At 36.5% G+C, this 25,963-nt stretch overlaps 1 long non-coding RNA gene across 3 annotated transcripts in view; it reads left to right on the top strand.

The window, feature by feature from the left end:
- LOC144316232 (uncharacterized) overlaps positions 1–25,963 on the top strand; it is a 192,005-nt gene that overhangs the window by 115,504 nt on the left and 50,538 nt on the right. For 2 of the 3 annotated variants that reach the window (XR_013382086.1, XR_013382085.1), the window contains exon 16: positions 13,918–13,982. This is a non-coding gene — a long non-coding RNA (uncharacterized LOC144316232). Of the gene's footprint in view, positions 1–13,917; positions 13,983–16,725; positions 16,876–25,963 lie in introns of those variants that run through there. The other variant, XR_013382087.1, reaches the window with a different exon arrangement.

Here is a 25,963-nt window from a genome sequence, read left to right as displayed (position 1 = left end):
AGATAAAACAAGAGCTCTGATCATGACCTAAAAACTCCATTTTCTGTTGTTAATTGTTTATATATGTTGACTGATTACTTTTCACAACCCTATTGATTTTATTAGGTAGACCATTTTACAGATGAGGAAACTGAGGCACAGAGAATTTAAGTAACTTACCCAAGATCACACAGCTTATAAGTGGAGAATCTTCAGTCTGACCTTCAAACACTTCTTGAAATGGAGTGCTCGCAGTGGGTATAGAATTAGTTGGACAAATCCGAAAACTATTAAGGACTTAGAATTTCCCCAAGACTTGGAGAGACTAGGTATGAGAGGGTGATGGAAAAGGAAGTACTAAGAGTATTCCACAGTGTTGGCTTGAGCAATGGGATAAGTGGCGATAAAATTTACTCATACAATGAAGATGAGAGAAATACCTAGACTTTGCTGCTGTGATTGTTGTTGTTGGGAAGGGGAGTATTATTTTAGATTTGTTGAGTTTGAAATTCTATTAGGCATTCAAATAGAGTTGTCCAGTATGCAGTTGGGAATATGAGTCTGGAGCTTGAGGGGTGGATGGATTAGGGCTAGAAACACAACTTTGGTAGTCATCAGAGTATGGGTAACTTTTAAAACCATTGGATTAGATGAAATAACTAAGGCAAAAATATAGAGAAGGTGGCTCAGGAAAAATTCCCAAGGCACATAAACACTAAGAATTTGGGTAGAATTTGGCAAAGGGAAATAAGAAAAAGCAGCTAGTAATTGTGAAGGAAACTGAGGAGAATGCAGTTCCATGGAAGCCAAAAGAATAGCAAGTTTTTAGGAGGTATTAATGTATATAAAATGCTGTTGGAAGGTTTAGAAAGATGAAGACAGAAGAATCTCTGTTGGATTTAGAAAAGTGGAAGTCAATAGAGTAATAAGGTTGGAATATGTACTGAAGACAATATTTGAATGAGGAAGTGGAGACAGCAAGTTCTGAACCACTGGTTAATACGATTTCTTGTGAGTGAAGAGCAGAGGAATGAAGTGAAATTTTTTATGCAGGTGGAGATGATACAGTAGAATGGGAGACATTTATCAACATTAATCATTAATCAAGTAGCTGATTTAGCTAACTCATTGGATTGTTTTGAAAAAAATCAAATGATCTACACAACTGCTCTGTAGACTACAAATTACTTTAAGAAGATTGTTAGGACTTTATCATTTCTAGGCTTTGCAATTCCTGTGGGTTTTTGTTTATCTTATGCAGTAAGTACCTACTGATCAAGGCCCACATTGGTTGTAAGTTCGTTTGTGTTGTGTTACATAAAAATTGATGTTTAATGAGTTCTTTTTCTAAATCATCTGTTTTTGGAGTTTTGACTAGTTGCTTTACTCTGGACTTCAATATCCCATTTTGAAAATGTCTCATAAGGATGCCTGGGTGGTTCAGTGGTTAAGCATCTGCCTTTGGCTCAGGGCATGATCCTGGAGTCCCAGGACTGAGTCCCACATTGGGCTCCCAGAAGGGAGCCTGTTTCTTCCTCTGCCGGTGTCTCTGCCTCTCTCTCTGAGTCTCTCACGAATAAATAAATAAAAACCTTTTTTAAAAAAAGAAAATGTAGGGTAAGTGATGAAGAACTATTTTATTGTTATAGAGAGAAGTCTAAACATATTGCTGAGTAGAAAAAAGAGGGTTTTGAATACAACATATAGTGTATAATTTCAGTTTTGCAAAACTGTATACATCAATGTATTTATTTCATTCAATTCATTTATTTCATATGTCAGTGTCTGGGAGTACTTTTAACAGAATATCAAAATAGAATTCTCAGAATTTAACAATATGAAATAGTAAAACTATTAGAATAAATAAGACAAAACCAGGCAAAAATAGATAACATATCCTTTCCTATGGTAGGCCAATTTTATCATTTGCAAAGGGATAATAAGTATCAAAATCAAAGTGGATTGCATGGAGAGAAATCCAACTCGGTTTATGTGAGCCTGAGCCCACACAAAAAGGAACATGTTAATTTTGAACTTACTATTACTCCTAAGTGAAGTAAAAAAAAAAAAAAAATCAACCTGAATCCAGGAATCTTTACCTTTAATCAATTAATTTAATTAGTTGATCCTTATCCTTTCCCATTTTCTGTAAGCCATTCCATTCTATAAGCCATTTCTGTAAGCTTGCCTCTATCTATGCTTCGCTAATAGTACTCGCTCCACTTCCTGACCCATTTCTGTAAGTGACTTCTTTGGGTTCTGGCTTTGAAGATTTTGTCGATTGAATCCTGCATCCTTCCTTTTATTCTTGGCTTTATCCAGAGAATGCTGAGTTCCAGCTCAGTGTCAATTTTGGAACACAGATTTCCTGCCTGGCTCTACAGGACAAATGCTACTCTGCCAGTTTTTTTGTGGCTCTGTTCCACTCTATCTGCAGTGGCCAATAGTAGGCGTCATGTTCTGGTGCCCTCTGATGCAGTGTGCCACTTGCCCATCTACACCTTGGCTTTTCTCCCTGTGTTTCAGTGTTCTTTGTGATTGCCCTTTTTGAATTATACATGCTTTATAAGAAATTGGTAACTGTACTTATTTTTGGCTGCTGGGAAATGAGTCTTTAAAGTCTCCATCCTAAAAAAAATACATCTTATAATTTTTCCAATAGTTTTCTTTGCTTTGAAAAATTATCTGAAGGTGAAGGAGTTGAAGGACACTTTCTTGGGCTGTTTATTCTGCCTTAGAGGCCCGCCTTTCTTCTTTCTCCTTATCTAGTACAGCCCTACCTTCAAGGTCTAGCTGCTTTCCCAAGCACTCTGAAAATTTCTCATCATCCCTGCCTTGGGGATCGGCCCTTTCTCTGTGTTCTGGTATCACGGAAAATCTACACTGTTTTGCTTTCCAACTTAACCTGTGTTGCCTCTCTGTTAAGCATAAGCTTTGTCTTTGCAATTAAACAATCAGCTTTGTTCTTTCATTCATCATGTATTCCAGGTATAAGCTCTGAAGTAAGAGTGTCTGGAACTCTGGCTCTGTCGCTGTACTATCTTGTTCGAGCCACTTAACATTTCTATGCCTTAGGCTCCTTCTCTGTTCACTGTGGTAATAATATTCATATTTTGAGGCTGTTGGGATAGCTTAATGAAGTAATACAAGGAGCATGTTTAATACAATGCCCAGCACACTGCTGGTGTCCAATAATTTCTATTTTTTTGTATCCTTATTGTTACTTAACTCTTCTGTAGTTAAAAGAACCAGAGAAATAGTTATAAAATAGACAATATTCTACACATCTGGTTTCTGCCCTGTTGAACTTACATTCTTGTCCTTAGCAAGTAATTACTCAATGATTTCTTTAAATTCTACTCTTTTAAGAAGTACAGGATGCTAGGAGCATGTCTTCTGACTTCCTCTGGAGGGCTTGGGAAGGCCCTCCTAAGGAAATGATAAATGACTTTAAATTAGAAAAAGGGATAGATATGAATCAGGTTAATGTCAGGAAGAGTACAAGGAATGAGAGAGTCTGGAAGGCAAAGGGAACAGCATGTGTGGGGACTCTCAACCCAGGAAAGTATGAAGCATCTGAGAAACTGCAATATGACCAATGTGGCTAGAACTCAGTGATCAAATAAGGAGATAGTTCCTTGACAGCCATCCCTGGATTTTCTGCCTCATAATTTTCCTAATATACTGTGCCTACATATTTGAGGAATCTAATTAAGTCTACGCGGTTAAAGCTGGTTCATCTGATTCTTTGAGGCACTGAAAGACAATGGTTTTCTAGGTAACTGGTTTATAAGTAAGGGTCCAGCCAGGAAAACAGAAACATGGGCATTTCAACAATGAGAATTTAACATGAGGAGGTGGTTAGTTATACAGGCATCAGAGAAATGAAAAACCAAAGAGTGACACTGAAGTAACAAAGAAGGAATGACTGCAGGAAGCCACCAATTCTCCAGACCAGACTCTTAAGCTTGTCCGATTGCATCTCTCCCCTACATCTAGTCTCTCACAAAATCCTATCTTTATGGCCCCAGAAGCTGAAACTCAGGACCGGAGCCGGGGGAGGCAGAGGAAAGTAGGGGAAAGTAGGGGTGGCTGCTACCCATCAGGTTCTGGGAGGATCTCTCATGTGGTGCTGGTACCTATATCTCTAAAAGTGAACCATTCAAGTTAGTTCTAAGAATGCTGAAATAAAGCAGGAAACCGAGAGACCAGTTGTCCATCTCAGGCTGGAGGGCCATTGCTAAAACAACAGTGATAAGAACAGGAAGAGAGCAGGAAGGACATGTCTTCTAGTATTTCTTTAGTAGCCATGATTGGTGGAAACCAATAGGGAGGCAGAGGGCAAAGGGAACACAGGATTTGCAGAGCCCCAGCACATCGTCACATAGCATAGTACAGAAGAGTGCATTGAAGTTTTTATTTTTATGGTAAGTTTATAGAAAAGAGACATGAGTTGGGCTTTGACTCTTGGTTTTGGCTGGGGTCATGATTTCGGGCCTTGTCCTCAGAGTGGAGTTTGCTTGGGACTCTCCCTCTTCCTCTGCCCTCCCCCCTGCTCTCTCTCTCTCTCTCTCTCTCTGTCTCAATTAAATAAATAAATCTTTAGAGAAAAAAAAGAAAAGATACATGAGATAGGAAGATAAAAACAAAGGAGAAGGTAAGCACTGTTCATCAAGATATCAAAGGTGACATAGTCTTGCTTGGGATAGCCTCTGATTGTCTGATTTTTCACCTCTGACGTATAAGTTACTTTAAAAAACTTTGCAGGAAAAGATTCCATTAACTCTTTCTTTGATAGTAATAAGATGGATTCCTCCACTAATGTAGAACCACGGTGAAAATCTCTTTGTAAATTTATGCCACTCTCGGAGTTGGAAATATATATGCATATGTATATATGCACATTTATCTAAAAATATATAATATATACATGTACATACGTATATACATCTGTATTTAAGTATACAATATTTATTTAAGTATGTATTTTAAATGAAAAAAAAAACAAACTTTGCAAGCTCTTACTCTTGGGCTTAAAGCTGTTGAAAACTAGCACACATGTCATTCAAAGGAGACGACAGGTGGTTACACAGGCCAGTTTCGCCCCTAAAAGGATCTTACTATAAACCAAATCTGCTGCTGCCTGTGCACTTCAGGGAAAATTCTGCTTCCCTACATTTTCCTTGCTGGTTGATTGTAGACTTGCTGGGATCCAGAGAATCACATGTGCCTTTTCTCCAGCTTATGGCCTACGTTTCAATTGTCTGGTGAAGCTGAGCAGGCACCAACCAGAGATCTTTTTATTATTCCCCTTGCCCTGAGCTATGGTGTGGAAGATTTCATCATCCAAACCATGACAAATAGGTTACAAATCATTCCTCAATATCTATGAATAAAACTATTCTTAAAAGTTAACCACTATTTCCACACTAAATTGACTGAATTCCAATCACAAGCAAATGGATGTTTGGGTCATCCCAAATAGTTCCAACAAAGCCAAAAATGTGATGTTTGATATTTTGGGATATTAAATGTCATTATTGAATCTCTAACACTACATTTAAGTACCTAAGAGACACAGATTTAGGGAAAATAATCAATAAAATAAAAAATAAATAAAAACAAAATAATTATTTTTTCTCATGTGTACTATATTAAAAGATGTGTTTGTATGGAAGTCTATTTAGTACAGAAGTATGACTTGACCAATTCCTCAAGTATCACAATACTTGAGTTAAGTACTTTAGTTCCTTTATTTCAACTCATATTTCTCCAGAGAATTAGTGAAGTAAATACTTTGGTGTGGGAAGAACTGATGCTACAAAATTTTCACATAAAAGGAGCACTGAGAATATTATTTATCATTCAAATTGACTTATCTGTCTCATTCATTTCCTAGAAATAATCCCTTGTTGTGTCTGTAATAATTGAAACCGTCTTGTTTTATTTCACCTTTCTTACTCTGAATTTCAGCACTAGAAAGCAATAATAACCTTGGTAAAGATAATTCCTGTGGATCATTATACCATGGCTTGTCTTAGCTGGCCATTAATCCCTCAGTAATGCCACATACTTCGATTCCATTAAGTCAACGCAACCCAGAATTACTAATGGTCACAAACCAAGGTCTGATAATTCAGTGTGCAAATGCAAAACAAAATGCAGTTTTTATCAGGAACACAAAATATACTAAGCAGATAAATATATGTTTCAAAAATATGGGCTTGCTACAGAAACCTAAACAATTATCCAGATATCAATTTTTAAAAAATAAAGTATGTGTTATTTATGTGTTTGTTTTCCTGCCTGTAACAATATTTATATGATAAACAGGAAAAAAATTTACATTGCAAACATAACATAAATCTCTGATAGAGTTTGGAATTCTTTCCACCTTTAATCTGCATGACATTAGCTGCCTCTTCACAGGATCCATTATGGGTTTGAAAGACCAGTCATCAAAAGTTAGCTCGTTTATTCTGGATGATTTTCAATCAAATATGTTACCACAAAGTGCTGGGTAGTGCCTCAATTATGTTGTAGGGGTGTACACTTTAATATTAATGCATTAAAATGTAATCTTACTAACATAGTAAAGCATAAACATTGGACAGAATGATGAAATACAATTATTACTTTTAAAGTAAATGACAAAAAAAAAGAAAAAAATAAATAAAGTAAATGACAAATTGAAAGCAAGATTAAACTCAAAGACATTTCTGTACCTTTGTTAATGATCCTTAGCTGTTGTCAAGTCAACTTCAGCTCCAATCTCTTTCTAATCTGGAAAGAACTGCTCATCCTCAACTTGATCAAAGACTTTTTTGGGGGTTTTTCCACCGTACTGAGATTTTTAATGGCTTCACTAAGTAGTCACTTACTACTACTACAAAATTTAACTTCCTTATTGTTACAGTCTTTTGTCTTCAGCTTCTTCACTACTTAGTTTTCTCACTAAGTTCCAGGTACCCAGTTTCTTACCTTCCCTTAAATGAAGTAGAAAATTATCCTTCTGATTTACAAGGCTGCTGTTGATGGAGAGAAAGTATAGATATGATGTGCTTCGGCCAGGCAACAGACACCTAACTTAACAATCACATTTTTCCCTTCTGCTATACAAAGACATTAGCTTCATTTGCCTTTCTGAAAGAAAGCTTCTCTGAGCTTCCATTCCATTCTCGGCAAATTGCTTAGTTGAGTGACTTTATCATTTATTTATTTATTTATTTATTTATTTATTTATTTATTATGTATTTATTTACTTATTCATAAGAGACAGAGAGAGAGAGAGAGAGAGAAAGAGAGGGGCAGAGACACAGGCAGAGGGAGAAGCAGGCTCCATGCAGAGAGCCCGATGTGGGACTCGATCCCGGGACTCCAGGATCACACCCTGGGCTGAAGGCTGCGCTAAACCGCTGAGCCACCCAGGTTGCCCAGTTGAGTGACTTTAAACTGAGATGTATATCACACCAATTTCATAGCAACCCTCATACCCAAGATCTAATATGGTCTTAAGGAGACCATATATCCTAAGTTAACAATCTAGGTAATATCAGAGTACAACTTTGGTTTTTTTGTTTTGTTTCTTATCATTCGTAAGTTTTATTCTTCACAAAATATCTCTGTTCTAATTCTTTGGAGGGGTTAATTCTTTGGTACAACTTTTGCCTAGAGTGTTAAGGTAAAAGAGGTTTCAGCCAGATGCCTTGTTATTTAAGACAGGCCGCGTCTTAAGTACATACAGTTTGTATATAAAACACTTGCAACTTTTCCTTATATATGACTTAAAACGTCAAAACAAAATTGATTAACGAGTAGATGTGGTATAAAGCCCACAGTTGAGAAGCACCACTGTTTCTGTTTCATCTGATTCTCTTTAAAAGATTTTGTAAAAAAGGATCTTATTTTTTACCTATCATCTATCTATCATCTATTATCTATCTATCCATTATCTATCTATCTATCTATCTATCTATCTATCTATCTATCTATCTATCATCTATCATCCATCCATTTAGGGAGTGTGAGGGCTGGGCAGAGGGACAGAGTGTTAAGCAGGCTGCATGCCCAGCATGGAGCCTGCGGCCGGGCTTCATCTTATGACCTGAGACCGTGACCAGAGCTGAAACCAGGACCTGGTAGCCACTGAGCCACCCCAGGGCCCCATCATCTGATTCTCTTTGATGCCCAACTAAAAGAATTACTGGTGCTTACCCTGTTTCTTTGACAGTGTGGGGAAAATGAGCTCAGAAAGTAAGCAACGTGCCAAGGTCTACGGAGAGTGTTTTTGCTTGTGTTTCAACCTAACCATCTTGGTTCTGGGTCCTATTTCCTTTCCTTTGCATCAATTCACCAAATATTATTTGTTGAGCACCTGCTGTACACTGGCCAGGCTCTGCCTTGAACGTGGTACCTTCACTCAGCAATAATACCCTCCAGGTCCATCAACGTCGAAGCAAAGGGTGGGTATTTGTCGTTTCTAATGGCTGAGTAATATTCCATTGTATACATAGACCACATCTTCTTTATCCATTCATCTTTTGATGGACACCGAGGCTCCTTCCACAGTTTGGCCATTGTGGACATTGCTGCTAGAAACATTGGGGTGCAGGTATCCCGGCATTTCACTGCATTTGTATCTTTGGGGTAAATCCCCAGCAGTGCAATTGCTGGGTCATACGGCAGATCTATTTTTAACTCTTTGAGGAACCTCCACACAGTTTTCCAGAGTGGCTGCACCAGTTCACATTCCCACCAACAGTGCAGAGGGTTCCCCTTTCTCCACATCCTCTCTAATATTTATTGTTTCCTGTCTTGTTAATTTTCACCATTCTCACTGGTGTGAGGTGGTATCTCATTGTGGTTTTGATTTGTATTTCCCTGATGGCAAGTGATGCAGATCATTTTCTCATGTGCTTGTTGGCCATGTCTATGTCTTCCTCTGTGAAATTTCTGTTCATGTCTTTTGCCCATTTCTTTCCAGAGAGCAAACACAAAGTGCAAAGTAATTTTAAGACACATTCACATGTTAGGGAAGATAATAACTATGTGTAATGATACTTGTAGCTAAATTAAAACAGCTCCCCACAATACCTTTTGGTAGGCAGAGTGCATGTTTGGGGAAGAGGTAGGAAAATTTACATAAGAGCCAAAGAGATTTCTGAGAGCGAAGAATGGAGAACCTGACCCCATCTCTTTTGACTTTCAATGCTATTAGAATATCTTCATTAGACAAAGTTGATGCTAACTGAAGTCTGCTGGCAGGAAGGACTCCAAACTCTCCTGAGAAATGTGCAAAACTGTTATCTCAGTTTTTGACACTGAAGTTTGCATTTAGGGGCACATATCCACAAAATGTGGACATGGTAGAAACTACTTTTGGTCAAGCCAGAAACATGTTGGGGTCATGTTTTAGATGTAGGGACTGAATATTTGATCATGACCTAAAAGAAATGCAGCAAGGACCAGCAAATAATTCATTACAAGTGGACAAGCATCCTTTGGGCATCCAGTGCACGGTAGCTATGTGATGTGGCTACCATGGAGCAATTATAACCAGCGGTCTCTTCAAACTTCCTGGTTTTCTTCACTTGGAATCTGAAAGTAGGACTGGCCACTTTGGACTGAATAAACCTGAAGAAACTCATAGAATTCAAAGCAAGTTTAGTTTCTAAAGGCAGATATAGAACTTCAGCTGAGGAAGTAATTAGTGGTATTATAAAAAAAAAAGATATAATCACCTTTGTATTATTCTAAGCTTGCTTTACAAAGTAATATCAGTAATGTAGGTTTGAAAATGTTCAGATACTCAAAATTTATTCTGAACTTTCAAAGAATTTGTCTTATGTTATAACATCACATTTGTTACATTAAAAATACTTTTTCAGGGGTGCCTGGGTGGCTCAGTTGGTTAAGCATCTGACTCTTGATTTTGCCTCAGGTCATCATCTCGAGGTTGTGAGATGGACTCCACGACCAGCTCCACGCTCAGTGCAGAGTCTGCTTCAGAGTCTCTGTCTCCCTCTCCCTCTGCTCCTCCCCTAGCTCACACTCTCTCTCTAAATAAATAAGTAAAGTGTTAACAAAAATATTTTTGCAAAGATCTTATCTCTCTTCAAATTTTGTTTATTGAAGGTGATAACTTTATCTTAATTCTTGCTTCATCTTGCTTTATGCAAAATAGGTATTAAATGACCTAAATCAATATTAGATTATAGAATGAAAGAATAAATTTGGAATACCAAGAATATTTCAAATACTGAAAGATACACACATTTTTAATGAGTAATATTTATTTTATCTGAGAAAATGATTTTTTACAACTAAAGTTAGAAATAATGGCTATGGTATTATGCACAGAGAATTGGTTTGAGGAGATGAGTTTAAGTGAAAAGAAGAATTAGCTCTCAGGTGTGCCGCCAGAAATTCGGATTTGTATTCGGAGCTTGCTGTTATATATTTTTGGAAAGTCTTTTGATCTGACTTTTCTAATTTCTTTGTCAATTTTATTTGTCATTATATGTCTTATATATTGTATTAAAGTGTGTACCAATGGATTATTCTCAATATTTAATTTTTTAAGAGTTTACATCCTATTCTCTTAAAAAGTTTGTATCCTGTTTGTAATGGTTGTTCATGTGTCAGCTTGGCTGGTCCATAGTATCCAGATGTGTGCTCAGACATGATTCTAAATCTTTAGGTGAGAGTGCTTTTGGGTAAGATTAACATCTAAATTGGTGAACTTGTAGTGAAATAGACTGCCCTCTATAATGTGGCTGGACCTCATCTAATCAGTTGAACGCCTGAATAGACCAAAAGATTGACCTCCACAAGGAAGAGAAAATTCTGCCGGCAGATGGCTTTCAGACTTGAATTGCAACATCAGCTCTTCCTGGGTCTCTAGCCTCTGGCCTATCCTTGCTAGCTGCCACAATCATGTGAGCCAATTTCTTAAAATAAATTATCTATCTATCTATCTATCTATCTATCTATCTATCATCTATCATCATCTATCATCTATTTATATCTTGTTGGTTCTGTTTCTCTGGAGAACCTTAACTAATAGAAAGTTAATGGAAGAAACACATAAACCATAGTATAACAGGATCATCATATACAGTAGTTGCATTACAGAAATGAATTATCTGGTATTCTCTAATTTTAAGGAAATGTAGAGAAAGGAGAACATACTCGGTAACAGCTATAGGGAACAGAGTAAAACATTAGAATGTGATATTATCACTAAGTACACCCTCATATCAATTTTTCTTTAAATAATAGGATCCCATTTCACATCTTCATTTGTAGGTATGTGTGGTCTTGTGTCTAAGCTCTGTCCAATGGTATACGTTTTAAACTGAATGTTTATTGCACTTCCAAATTTATATGTTGAAATTCTAAGCCTCAGTGTGATGGTACTTGAAGATGCGGCCTTTTGGAGATGACTAGGTCATAAGGGTAAAACCCTCATGAAAGAGATTAGTGCTCTTGTAAAAGACCCGAGACAGCTCCAATGCCCCTTCTGTCATGTGACGGTACAGAAAGAAGATGACCATGTACAAATCATGAAGCAGACCCTCACTAAACATTTCTAATACTTTGATCTTCAATTTCTCTGTGAGAAATCTGTTGTTTATAAGATTTCAACCTCTAGACAGGAATATAGTGTTCTAGTAAATGGAACTGAAAGCTAGTTCATAGTATGGGTAGGTTTCTAACCTTGTTACTTAAGGTCCTTTATCCACACTATAAAAGAGTAGCAAATATAAAAATGATGAGAATTATTTGACTTTTCATTTCTAAACAGAAGTCTCATTTTTTTAGAAGTCTCCTTTCAAATTATATCTGTGCCCCATTCCATTTCAAAGGGAAGAGTTCTTCAAGCTAATTTATATTTTGTATTTTCTGCGCATTAGGAATATATAATATTGATTTTGCTTCGATTCATTTCACTTAGAGTTGAATTTAAATTCAATCTACCTAACATACTGCTTTGGGATCATTCTTTTTTTTTTTTTTTCTTTTCCCAGTCTCTCCCTCAAACATACACTAGCCCAGTAATCAACCAATAAAGACTAGCTGTGGATGCCCAAATTTCCTGGAGCCACTTGCCTCAGGCTTTTTTCATTAACAGCATGCTTTGGTACTGGCTGACCTCAAGTGTTGTTTTTATGGCTGAACTTCAACTTTAGCACTGCTAGTGGCCCTTTGGGTCGGGAGTTCATAATTGGTTTTCATGGCATCTCATCAGTGGTTTGCCCTAAACGATATTTAGCTTGTTTTTACTTTCTACCATTTACATCCCGAGTTAGCTTTACTGACATTTTCCCTTACTGTCCTGGTTGTTGATGAGGTGAGAATAGTCATGCTGGGAAGTGAGGAGGGGGTTGGAAATATGGGGAAGGCTGGCCATTTGTCACATGTCTCATTTTTTCTTTTGAGAGAAGATTAATAGCTTTTATCAGATGGGAGACAGTGAAAGATTTTAGGTCAGGAGTGGGCTGATCAGGTCTATATCTAAAAATATGATTTTGGTGGCCAAATGGAGGCTGACATCAGGAGATGGTTTTTAAGAGAGTAATAATGGTTAGGTGGTGATTACAACAGTCTGGATGAGAGACAATAAACCCTAAATTTAAGCACTTAGCAGTGATTATGGACAAAAGAGAAATTTAAAGAACTACCTAGGGCATAAAGATTAAAGAACATAAAAATCAGATGTGTTATGAAAAGGAAGTAAAAAAAAAACCTAGAATGATCCCTGTTTATCGCGTGAGAAACCACTTTGAAATTGGTCTATTCCCAGAAATAGCAAAAAGAGATAAACAAGAATATAATTTAGGAGGAAGATAATAAAGTTATCCTGGGATATGCTCAGTTTGAGAGCCTCTGAGCCATCTACATGGGCCTAGTCAGCATTTGAAAATACAAACCAGCAGATCAAAGGAGAAATATGGATGGTAGAAATGAAGGTGGGAATCCCCAGCAGTTGAAGCCAGGGAAATGAACAAGATTACTGAGGGAGAGCACAGGCTGGGAAGAGATGCTCTTGATTAAGGATAGAGTCACAGAGGATACCAAATCATGAAGTAAAAGAAGAGAATCTTAAAAAAAAAAAAAAAAAAAAAAAAAGAGTGAGTAGTAAGAAAAATTATGAAGGAAAAAAGAATTATGTTGAAATCTACCTTCGTTTCAGGAAAATAGTTTAAGCAGCTTTGGCAGGCACAATGCTCTGTGTTCAAAAATCTGTTTATCCCTGGGACTGGATTTTCCAGTCCTCTCTGCACCTCTGTGGGACTGTGGGACTGATTACTGGCCAATGGAAAGGAGGCAGAGGTGGAAGTAATATAGGCTACTCCCAGGCCCTGCCCCTAAAACATTGCATGTGATCGAGTGTATGCTCTCTCTTTCCCACTCATGGGACTGGATGGAGAGTCATACAGAGAGCTCCCTGATCAGAAGTATCTATATCAGACTTCACTTGGCTGAGAAATAGACCTTTATTGTGTTGACCTACTGAAATGAGGTTATTTATTATAGCAGTTAACATACCTTGATGGATACAACAACTAAAAATAATATCAAGTGGAGATAGGCAAAATAGGTGAAGAAGATTAAGAGGTACAAAGTTCTAGTTATAAAATGAATAAACTTATGATGGTAAAAAGTACAGCATAGGGAGTATAGTCAATGATATTGAAAAAATCATGGGGATGTGTAATTTTAAGTTGTACATTTGGTATTGCTGACACACTTTAAAAACAGCCATCTTAATATGCATTTTTCAAGATATTTTATTTGCTGTCTTTTGAAATAAGTTTCAAGGTTATTGGAATGGCATCAAATCTTAAATTTATGTTTAAAACAGACTAATAATAGAGGAACAAAAGGTGAGTACACACATATATACTCAATGATCATGTCCTGATTATGTTACAGCCTGTCAAGGACACTAGCAAGCCTTGTCTCAACCACTCTCCTTGAGGTCATCACACCCTTACACGGTAAGGTCTAACAACTAAAATTCCCAGTGTCAAGGGGTCATGACGTTTGCATGTAATTTCTTTGAATGGAATGTCTAAAATCGATGGTTTATTACCATGATAGAAATGTCCTGGTTCCTGAATTATGAATCAAATATATTATAATATGTACCTGAGTGTAAAAAGTAATGACACAGAAGGAGCCTTTCCCAAGTCAGTCTTTTAGATTCATAGAAAAGATGTCAAAAGCAGCCTGAGGAGTTATGCGTCCCTCAGAGGGGTATGTTCAAGAAAATAAATTCAACTACATAAAGGATTTTAGGCAGCAAAATTCATAACCTTGGGATTATAACCCCAAATAAAGAATGGGTCAAATACTAATTTAAATGATTAACATAGGAGAGAAAAGACAAATCTCCCATAAAATAGTCCAAATATTTTATGTAGATACTGCTCCTTCAAGGAGGTGGGATAGAACTCTTCACCCCTCATGTGTGAACTACACTTAGTGGCTTGCATCCAAAGAATACAGGGGGAAAAAAAAGGAGGAAATAACTTTACAGTGGAGAAATCTAGCAAATGTTGCTTCAGCCAGGCCATCAAAGTTAACATCATCAGCAGTAAGTCCTGTTGATAGCATATACCCTTGATATGATGTGATAAGAATGACACTTGACCTCTGTGGTCTTCCTCTCCAAAACCTATAATCCCAGTGAAATCATGAGAACAACATCAGACAAAAAACCAAAGTGAGAGACATTATGAAATACATGACCAATACTTCTCAAAACTGTTAAGATCATCAAAAACGAGGAAAGTCTGAGAAACTATCACAGCCAAGAAGAGTCTAAGGAGACATGACAACTAAGTGTAATGTATCCTGCATGGGGTCCTGAAACAGGTGAAGGCTATTCAGAAAAACTTGTGAAATTTTAATAAAACATGGTTTAGCGAATAATAATGTATCAATATGGATTCATTAGTTGTGATAAGTGTATCACAGCAATCTCAAATGTTAACAGGAGAAACTGAGTGTGGGATACATGCCAACTGTTGGTATTATTTTTGCAACTGTTCTAAAAATCTAAAACTATTCTAACATGTAAAACATTTGTTTTTAAGAAAAAGAAATTTAGAAATGAAACATTTGCTTTTTTTCTTAAAAAATAAATTTAAGCATATAGTTCACAGAAAAATTGACCACAATCTCCTTTCTTTCTTCTCTAATTCTCCAGTTCTCTGAAATTCACTGGTGGATTTCTTTCCGCAAATCCACTTTCGTTCCTCATTTTCATCTGTCTTGTTGGTCATCTTCTTGATTACACTCTTGCTTTAACCCCATCTTCCTCAATGTAAGATGCTCCCCACCAGACATAGCCCAGTGGAGATTTAGTTTGTCCTCTGTTACTGTTTTTCTTGGAGAAGTTAGGTGACCAGACTCTTGTCCTCTGCATTCTTTCTCATCTTTGTTTCAGGTCTCCAGCAGAGGGCTGGGGTGAACTGTGGACCCATTGATCATTCTGAGTCCCATTACATGCACAGATGACAATAAATCAGCAAATTAAGGGGAGGGGGAGCAAATCTCTTTACTTTAGAGAAGTTTTTGCCAAATTAGCAGAGGAGGAAATAAAGGTAGGTCTTAACTACCATGCTATTTATATTTACCCCCCAAATAGCATATATTTAGCTAAAATCACTGAATATAAAATTTAAAGGGAATTCAATGAATATCTAATTCTACATTCTCAAGTTACACATTAGGAAAATAAAGGTCAGATGGTTTTTGTGACCAGCCCAACATGTAATGCAGTTAATGACCAGAAAAATCCATGACTATTCTCCTCCTCTTCTTTTCTCATGTTCTTCAAACACTAAATTCAAATTTTCGTCACGATTCAGGAGAGTTGCAGGCTTTGATGTGGTAATTCTTCTTTCTTGTCAGGCAGGAAACATGGAAAGAAATGAAATAGCAAATGAATACACTAAAAGGATGAGAGTGACCAAATTCTATGTTATATTCCCTTTGACTTGAAGACCTATCTAGAGATTTGCATCCAATAAGAAGGCTTGCATGAGCAGCATGACAACCTGCTTGATGATCCAGCCACTACTGCCTTATATTGCTTGGTCTCCAGAACTATAGGGCTTCTGAACACCATCTTTCAAGTAGATTCCTCATTAAATAACCTGCAACCATTGTTTTTATTTAAGCCTTTAAGAGCCTCAGGAAGCAATCGTCTTGTTTAATTAGTCCTGTCTTTATCACTTGATTCAAGCGAGTAGTCATTCACTAATTCACTCAGGTATCCATTCATCCAAATCCGATGTGCCAGACACTGAGCTAGGGGCTAGAAACACAAGCATGAGTATCAGTATTCAGGTATCATCCCTGAAGTCAAACTGCATACTGTCTAGTAATTTAAGTGTTGGTGAAGAAAACCCAACAAGGTTCCCTGTAAAATCTCTACAGAACCTCTAACTCTACTCATTAAATATTTGAACACTATTTCACAACCTATTAGATAAAGATTCAAATGGTGTCTGTAGTAAAACAAGTGAAGCATTCTTAAAAACTACAGAATTCAAGAAAAGAAATTTAAATTGTACATTGTTTCTTCTCTCTTTTTAGTTGTTATTGTGTATATACACACATACAAACATAACCATTTCCAGGTTGATTAGCAAAAAATCGATATTGCCAATAATTATTTTAAATATTTATAAATAAAGATGTATAAATTTATCAAGTCCTCTGTTCCCCTAGGTTTCTGTGACTTCTGGGTTATCTGGTGATGATTTCATGTCTGTATGTCCTTTGTGCAACCATGGATGCCAAAGGTATCTCAAGGGCTAAATCAAGCTCAGATACTTTATCTTCCATTTACAACAGAAAGCAAGAAATATTTTCTCATTCAGTTATGCTTAAGGTAAGGGATTGAATACATAGCCCAGGCTGTTGTAGAAGGAGTTATTAAGGAATAAAGTTATTTCACTAACTTATACAACAAAGTGTAACTCTAATGCTCTGGCACACTCTCATAACACTTATTTCTTTCACTCACTACATATTGACTTTCATCTATAAAGTTCAGTGTCATTGTGTAAATTATAAATAGTAGCTCTGTTTGGCACAGTTCCTGAGAATAAAGAATTTTATTGTCCTACCAAAGAAGAAATCCTTCAGAATTATATTACATAATTCCTGCAGCTAATTAGTCTGTTCTGATGCCACACTGTTTGTGGTTGCCTTTGAAAATGACAATTTCTTGCATAGTTTTTGGTGCCAGTTATGTTACTCAGTTCAGGTATAACGAAAACAAATTCGTCTATTGTCAGTTACTGTTCAAAGTCAGAGGCAGAAAAAAATTGCTGCAGAAACATTCCAAACCAGCTAACTGCCTGAGTTCTAGGAGACATTCTAGGAGAAACTCTTCACAAGAATAAAAATAGCAATAGTGAAAGTAGCTAGCATTGTGACATTTCCTTTCCGTGCATCATCTTACTTAAACCTTACAAAAACCCCTGTGAAGCAAGTGTAATTACCCTCCTCATTTTAGATAAGGCTGTTGAAGTTCTAAGAGATAACTTGCAGAAGCTCACACATCTTATAAATGGTGGAGTTGAAATGAAAACTCAGAACATGCCATCCTTATAACCATTAGTTTTTAAGGAATTTATATTTCAAAGGGAATTATTTAAACTCTTTTTTTAAAAGCTACTGTTTAGTTTTGAGCAAGATCTAGATTGGTCATACTTCAAAGGAGAGTTACAAATAAGAGTGACTCATTGGAATATACCCTGAGTTTTGGTTTTATTACTGTCATTGATCACGATGTAAGTAATTTACGTGTGTCTACACATATAATATATAATACACATATTATATTATTTACCAGGCTCCTATCTTAACATTGTAAGTTTCAGGCTGTGATTATTGTATATGCTGAGCTTTCCTGTTTTCCTGATTTTGTTCATGATCTTCTCCTTATTTGGAATATTCTTTCTCCCATGTCTACCTGCTTAACTCCTTCTAAACCTCCAACTTTGATCAGTTACCTCATCTAATCCTCACAAGCAGTATTTTAAACTTTTGCCACTGTTTACTGAACCTTCACCTTACATTGAGTTTCCTATTGCTGCCCTAACAAATTACCACAAACTCAGTGACTTAGAACAACATGAACACATTATCTTGCAGTTGTGGAGGTCAGAAGTCTGAAATGAGTATTACTGGGCTAAAACCAAGGTGTCAACAGGGCTGTATTCTTTCTGGAGGCTCTAGGGGACAATGTGCTTTGTTATCTTTTCCAACTTCTGGAAACCAGCTACACTCCTTCCTTTATCTTTAGAGCTAAGAGTATAGCATCTTGAAATCTCTCTGTGATTCTGAGCCTCCTGTCTTCCTCTTTTATTTATAAGGACCCTTTTGACTCCACTGAGCTCACCTAGGTCATCCAGGATAATCTTCTCTATCTCAAGGTCAGTTGATTAGTAACCTTAATTCTATAAGCTACCTTAATTCCTCCTTGCCATGTAAAATAACATATTCACAGATTTTGGGGATTAGGACATGGGCATTTTTTATCTCAAAGAGAGATCTGTATTCTCGTGTTAATAGCAGCATTGTTCACAATAGCCAAGGTATAGAAACATCGTAAATGTCCATAATATATACACATACACACATACATACACAAACACACTGGATTATTATTTGGCCTTAAGAAAGAAGAAAATCAAAAAAAAAAAAAAAGAAAGAAGAAAATCCTGTCATTTGTGACAACCTGGATAAACCTGGAGAACATTATAAGTAAAATAAACCAGAAAATGAAAGATAAATATTGCATAGTATCTCTTATATGTAAAATATATATATTAAAAAAAGAAGTCAGACTTATATAGGTATGGAGAGTAGAAAAGTGGTTGCCATGGTTGGGGGGTGAGGAAATAGGCTGTCTTTTGTTTTTTTTTTTAGAGAGTGTGGAGGAAGGGCAGAGAGAACCTTAAGCAGGCTCCATATCCAGCAGAGAGCCTGATGTGGCACTCAGTCTCACAATCCTGAGATCACGATTGAGTAGAAATCAAGAGTTGGATGCTTAACCAACTGAGGCTACCCAGGTGCCCCTGGGAGGTGGGGAAATAGAGAGAGATTGGAAAAGGATGTAAACTTTTAGTTATAAGAAGAGTAAGATAAATAAAGTCTGAAGATCTAATGTATAACATGGTGACCATAGTAACACTATACTGTATAATTGAAATTTTCTTAGAGAGTAGAATTTAAATGTTCTACCTAAATAAATAAACAAATAAATAAGGCAGAAATATGAGGTGATGGGTGTGTTAATTAACTCAGTGAAGGTAATCTTTTCACATATATATATGTGTATATATACACATACATATATGTACACATACATATATATGTATATATATATTCATCATATTGTATACTTTAAACATTTTGCAATTTTATTAGTCATTCATACTTCAGCAAAGCTGGGGGAGAAAAGAAAGAAAAGAAACCTCTCTTGATCCTATGGCCTTCTCCAGTCACTACTCTGTCATTCCCTTCTTGAAGGACAGATACTTAGGCTTCGATTAGTTGTATAGTCTATTTTAGAAGTGTCAATTTTGTTCTATCAAAATATATATGTCATAGCTTTAGAGTAAGTCCTGAAGTCGGATAATATAAATCCTCTAATTTTTTTCTTTTCTGTATAAAATTGCTTTGGATAGAAAGAAAACACAGTAAACCTGAGAATGTGAAGTATAGAAATAATAAAAATAAAAGCGGGTAATAACTAATAGAAAACTAGATACAGAAGTCAGTAATAACAAATCAAAAAGACTAATAAAATTGATAAGGCTTTGAAGTCCATCAAGAAAAGGAGAAGAAATAAAAGCAAGATTAGGAACAAAAATGAGGACCTATATGCAACGTAAGTTATAAGAATACTAAAGAATATTGGGGTACCTGGGGGCTCAGTCAGTTAGGCTTCTGCCTTTGACTCAGATCGTTATCCCAGGGTCCTGGGATCAAGCCTCATGTCGGGCTCCCTACTCAGTGGGAAGCTTGCTTCTCTCTCTCTCTGCAGCTCCCCTTGCTTGTGCTCTCTCTCTGGGTTGGATAAATAAATAAAATCTTTAAAAAATACTGCAGAATATTAATACAATTATGGGGAAAAATGTAAAAGTAATTTGAAATAAATAGTTTCTTAAGTAAAAATACAACTTACTGAAACTAATTTAAGAAGAAACAAAAAACTCGAATGGTTCAATAAATATCAAAGAAATGAAATTATGCATACAAATAAGTTTATGTCATTTTAAAAATGAATTCTTCCAAATATTCAAAGAATTTCATAGTAAATTTTTAGCACATAAGTAAAAAAAATCATAAAAGACAAAAAGGTATATTTTGGTAAGGGGAATAATAGATTAGGTAGGTACTGAACTGAGAACGATATATACCAAACAACTTATACACTTAAAATATGGACAGCAACAGCAAAGCTTGCTTAAAGTAGATAAATTACCAACAGTAATTAGACTTTTTATTATACTTACCTCAGAAATGTAAAATAAATCACATAAAAGTAAACAAAATGTGAAAGAACTGATTAGTATGGCCAAACATTCAAGCCAATTGATAGATGAAGCAGATTCAGTCATCTGTTATGGTCCTGGATGGTGCATTAAGACAAAAAAAAAAAAAAAAAAAAAAAAGAATGTATAAAGATTAAACAGAAAAGTTGAAACTGCCATTGATTGCAGATGATACCCTCATCAATAGAGAAAACCTAATAGAATCAATAGATAAACTATTGGAATGGATAAGAGTTCTGCAAGTTTGATACAAGATCAAATTTAAAATTAAAATGTTCCTCTACAATAGAAATAATTAACTAGATAATATAAAAGCAAATAAGATATATCAGTAAAAGATATTTAAAGTATCCAAGAATTGATAAGATAAGGAATGTACAAGCTCTTAGGGTGTCTGGGTAGTTCAGTTGATTAAGAAACCAACTCTTAATTTCGGTTCAGGTCACGATCTCAGGGTCATGAGATGGAGCCCCCTGTCTGGCTTGCAGTGGGTATGGAACCTGCTTAAGATTCTCTCTCTCCTAAGTGGAACCCTCTTGCACTGTTAGTGGGAATGCAAGCTGGTACAGCCACTCTGGAAAAGAGTGTGGAGTTTCCTCAAGAAGTTAAAAATAGAGCTACTCTATGACTCAGCAATTGCACTACTGGGTATTACAGATGTAGGGAAACGATGGGACACTTGCACCCCAATGTTTATAGCAGCAATGTCCACAATAGCCAAACTGTGGAAGGAGCCACAATGTCCTTCGACAGATGAATGGATTAAGAAGATGTGGTATAGATATACAATGGAGTATTAGCCATCAGAAAGGACATATACCTACCATTTGCTTCCACGTGGGTGGAACTGGAGGATATTACGCTGAGTGGAATAAGTTAATCGGAGAAAGACAATTATCATATAGTTTCACTCATATGTGGAATATAAAAAATAGTGAAAGAGACTCTAAGGGAAAGGGAAACTGAGTGGGGAAAAATTAGAGAGGAAGACAAACCATGAGAGACTCCTAACTCTGGGAAACAAACAACAGATTGCAGAAGGGGAGGAGGGTGGACATATGGGATGACTGGGAAATGGGCACTAAGGAGGGCACTTGATGGGATGAGCATCGGATGTTATACTATATGTTGGCAAATTGAATTTAAATAAAGTGTTTTTAAAAATTTAAAAAGATTCTCTCTCTCCCCTCCCTCTGCCCTTCCTTCCCCTCCTTTCTACTTGCATTTGCACATACTCTCTCTTTCTCTAAAAAAAAAAAGAAAAGAAAAAAGAAAAAAAAAAGAATGCACAAGATCTTTATGGAGAATATATATTTTTAAATTTATTTATTCATGAGAGACGCAGACAGAGAGAAGCAGAGACACAGGCAGAGGGAGAAGCAGGCTCCATTCAGGGATCCCGACATGGGACTCGATCTTGGGTCTCCAGGATCATGCCCTGGGCTGAAGGTGGCGCTAAACCGCTGAGCCACTGGGGCTGCCCTATGGAGAATATTTTAAAACTATTTAAAGTTACAAAGGAAAAGAGTGCTAAATAGTAGACTACATCGAATTCATCTATGAGGAAATTTAAGATTTTAAAAGTGTCAGCTGCCTTTAAATTAGGTATGTACTCAATGTATATTTAATAAATTATCTGAGGATTTTTAAAGAGCTTTTGACAAATTGATTAAAAATTATATGGAAAAATAAAAGTACACAAAAATATAAATTTATAAAAAAAGAGGGAATACTTTATAGTACATGAGCAATCAATAATAAAAATGAGGTTTGCCACAGAAACATACACTATATCAATGAAACAGAAAGGGAACTCCGAACATCTCCCTTGTGAATGGGAAATTGGCATGATAGAGTCAGTATATGAGAAACATGGAGAAGGGCATGGATTATTAGTAGATAGTATTAGGGAACTAAAGTCTCACTAGGTAGAGAAAAATAAATTTGGATTCCTAACTCATACTGTCTATAAAAATAAAGTTTGAATGGACTGAAGATTGGAGCACCGGGGTGGCTCAGTGGTTGAGCATCTGCCTTTGGCTCAGGTCATGATCCTGGGGTCCTGGGATCGAGTCCTGCATCAGGCTTCCCTCAGGAGCCTGCTTCTCCTTTTGCCTGGGTCTCTGCCTCTCTATGTGTTTCTCATGAATAAATAAAATCTTTAAAAAAAAAAAAGATATGAATAAGCAAGTCACAGAAGAGGAAACCCCAATGAGTAACATACATAAGAAAAGATGTCAATGTCAGTAATAATCAGATAAATGATAATTACAACTAAAAACTTCCTGAATTATACACACCAGATTGGCAAAAAGTACAAGGTTATATATACCAAATGTTGGCAAGAATAGAGACTCTTAATACTATCCAAGGAAGCACATGCTGGTGCAACCATTTGAAAAGGCAATCTAGCAGTATGGAGGGAAATTTGATCTGTGTATACTATTTGAGCCAAAATGTACATGACTCTGTGTTTATAGAAACCTATTAGGGGTCATGTATTAGTAGAATATTGAACCCATCCTGTTTGTTGTAGGTAGCAGCAACCCAGAGTCTGTTACTAGAAAGTAGATAAAGGATACATTGGAAGCATACATTGGAACACTCCACTGCAGTCAGATGTAATGACTTAAATATATATACAGCAACATGGATACATCTGTAAACAGAGTTGGGTGAAAAAGAAACAATTTAAGCAATAGTACACTACCATTTATATAGATTAAAATGTGCAGGGACACAAAATAATACTATGATTATATTTGTCAATACAGACTGCCATAACAAAATACCATAGCCTGGAGGCTTAGACAACAGAAGTGGATTTTCTCACAGTTCTAGAGGCTGGAAGTCCAACATCAGGGTGGTAACATGGTTGGGTTCTGGTGAGAGCCTTCTTTCTAGCGGCAGGTGGTTGCCTTCTTATATGGGAGAGAGGAAGACAGAGGCAGAGGCAAAGGTTCTTCCTCTTAAAAGACTACAGTCTTATTGGATTAGGGCCCCACCACCATGACCTCATTTAATAGTAATTACCTCCTAAAGATCCTATCTCTAGGTACACTGGGGTTTAGGGCTCTAACATATGAATTTTGGAGGAACAAAATTTAGTCCGTAGCATTTCACCCCAAGCTCCCCAATGCAAATTCATGTCCTTTTTACAAAACAAAACAAAAAAAATCCATTCCATCCCAGTAGCCTCCCCTGCCCCCCATCTTAATTCATTCTGGCATCAACCCTAAAGCCTAAAGTCTGAAGTCTTATCTAAATATCATCTAAATAAGATATGGCTGAAACTTGAGGTATGACTCATTCTGAGGCAAAATTCCTGTGAATGGTGAAACCAGATATATTATGTGCTTCCGAAATACGATGGTAGATGGGCATAGAATAGATATTCCCATGCCAAAAAGGAGAAATCAGATGGGAGGAAGGGATAACACATTCCAAAAAGTTCAAAATGTAACAAGGCAACTATTGAGCTCATTTGGTTCAATATTTTGTAAGACCCTCACCCCCAACACACTGGGCAGGATCATGCTGGCCCCCTGAAGTGGGAAAGATGGCCCCACTCTTTGAAATGGTGGAGAAAACAGCTTTGCCCCTCGACCTGTTGTGGGAGTGGTGGTGACACAATTCAGTACTTGGCAATGATTTTTTAGAGATCCATACATATCTGACACAAATAAAGCAAAATAAAGTGGGTACCTCTAACAAAGAAGGAAAATAGAAATGTGAATAGGAGATGAAGAGGAAAAAAATATGAGACCTTGCATGAAGCTGTAATCATAGTGCAATAAATAGAAAAGTAGAATTAACTCACTAACTACACTTGAGGTCCAAAGAGAAAAAAATGAATCTAGCCTCCCTCTCTTTAACCTTGTACCTGAATAATTAGTTGCAGCTCATAACAATTCTCCTTGTATGACCTTCTGCCATGGAAATTGAGAAAACAACTCCTACCATATGTTGATTCCTTGGCTAGATTTTGACTTTTCCAAATGAGCCTTAAGAAAGAAGTAAATTTATTTATGGTAAAACAAAACAAAACAAAACAAACAAAAAAAACATATAAATGTTAATTAGCTCCAAAGGAAAAAGAGGCAAAGGTGAGATTCCATCTAGAGCCAAACTCATTTGGTTATTTGGCAGGAAGTGGGAAAGGCAGTGGAGAAGCTAGAATAGGGTTTCCACTTGGTGACTGGTTCCTCAAGGTTCACCTTGCTCTTCATAGTCTTGTAGGAGGCATGTTTAGGTTCTAGTTTGACACCCAGGCCAGAGAGGCCTATCCAGACTTAGAGTCCTGAGCTTTGGAATGTCCTTGAGTACCTTACTGAGCACTTGGCTAGGACTTACTGACCAGAACAGTTTTCCAAGGAGACTTGGCTCTTCCTGGAATTACTACAGGAGCAGCATCTGAGTGAATATGGGTGGACTCTAAAAATGTCAAAGACAAATCATCTGTTTTCATAATAAAACACCATTATAGTTGAATTCCAACCTAGCATCTAGAACATATACATTTTTCTAAAACCAGAGAAGGATATTTGTGCCTTTATTGGCTCCCAGCACACTAGCAAAAACTTTTCATACTTTTTTTCAAATGTGAGATTCTAATCTTTTATTAATGCTCAGGCTCAGCTATCTAGTCCAAGCTTACCATATTTGGGGTCGAACTTTTCTATGGCTCTCCTTCAGTTTGAAAATCTCTGCTTTGTTTGGTCTGAGGAAGAAATATCTTTGTTTCTCATTCTGAGATTAAGACATACTGATTTATTTCTGTGGCTCATGGAGGATTTGGTGTTTATTTCTTTCTAATTGCATATACTGTTCATTAACTTCTAACAAGCAATATGAAGAAGCATTAAACAAGAAATTTAATGGCATAATATTATTTAGCAACCATACTTATTTGTGTTTTAGGGCATATAAATGAATGTAAACATTATTTGCTAAGAAATAAACAGTGGTACAAAAAATAATGAAATTTCTGGAATAGGATCAGGAAAAGCCATCTTTTTTTCCCCCCCCAGACATGAAATTATAAGTTTTCCATGCAATTTTCTATGCAGAGAATTATGTGCCAGGATTTTAGATCTGTGATCTAACTCTCTAATCTTACTTCTGATTAGGAGTTAGAAAATTATGTGGCAATCAAATCAAAGTTGGGGATATAACTTTAAATTCCAATTCCCTTGGATTTTAGAATTATAGCAAATTCAGAAAGTAAAAAATAGACACAATAGAACTTGTTTTCAGTAAGAATATGAAAAGTTGATTTGGGGACATGTGGAACTTAAACTGCCCATAGATTCTTTTAAGTGTCCCTGTGATTAGCTAGAGCAATTGCCTCAAAAGGACAGAGTGTGGAATAGAAGTTCTATTTTGGGAGTCATTGG

Source organism: Canis aureus, chromosome 6, assembly GCF_053574225.1.
Source record: "Canis aureus isolate CA01 chromosome 6, VMU_Caureus_v.1.0, whole genome shotgun sequence".
NCBI classification, from domain to species: Eukaryota; Metazoa; Chordata; class Mammalia; order Carnivora; family Canidae; genus Canis; species Canis aureus.
This window is presented reverse-complemented; position numbering and strand designations above follow the sequence as displayed.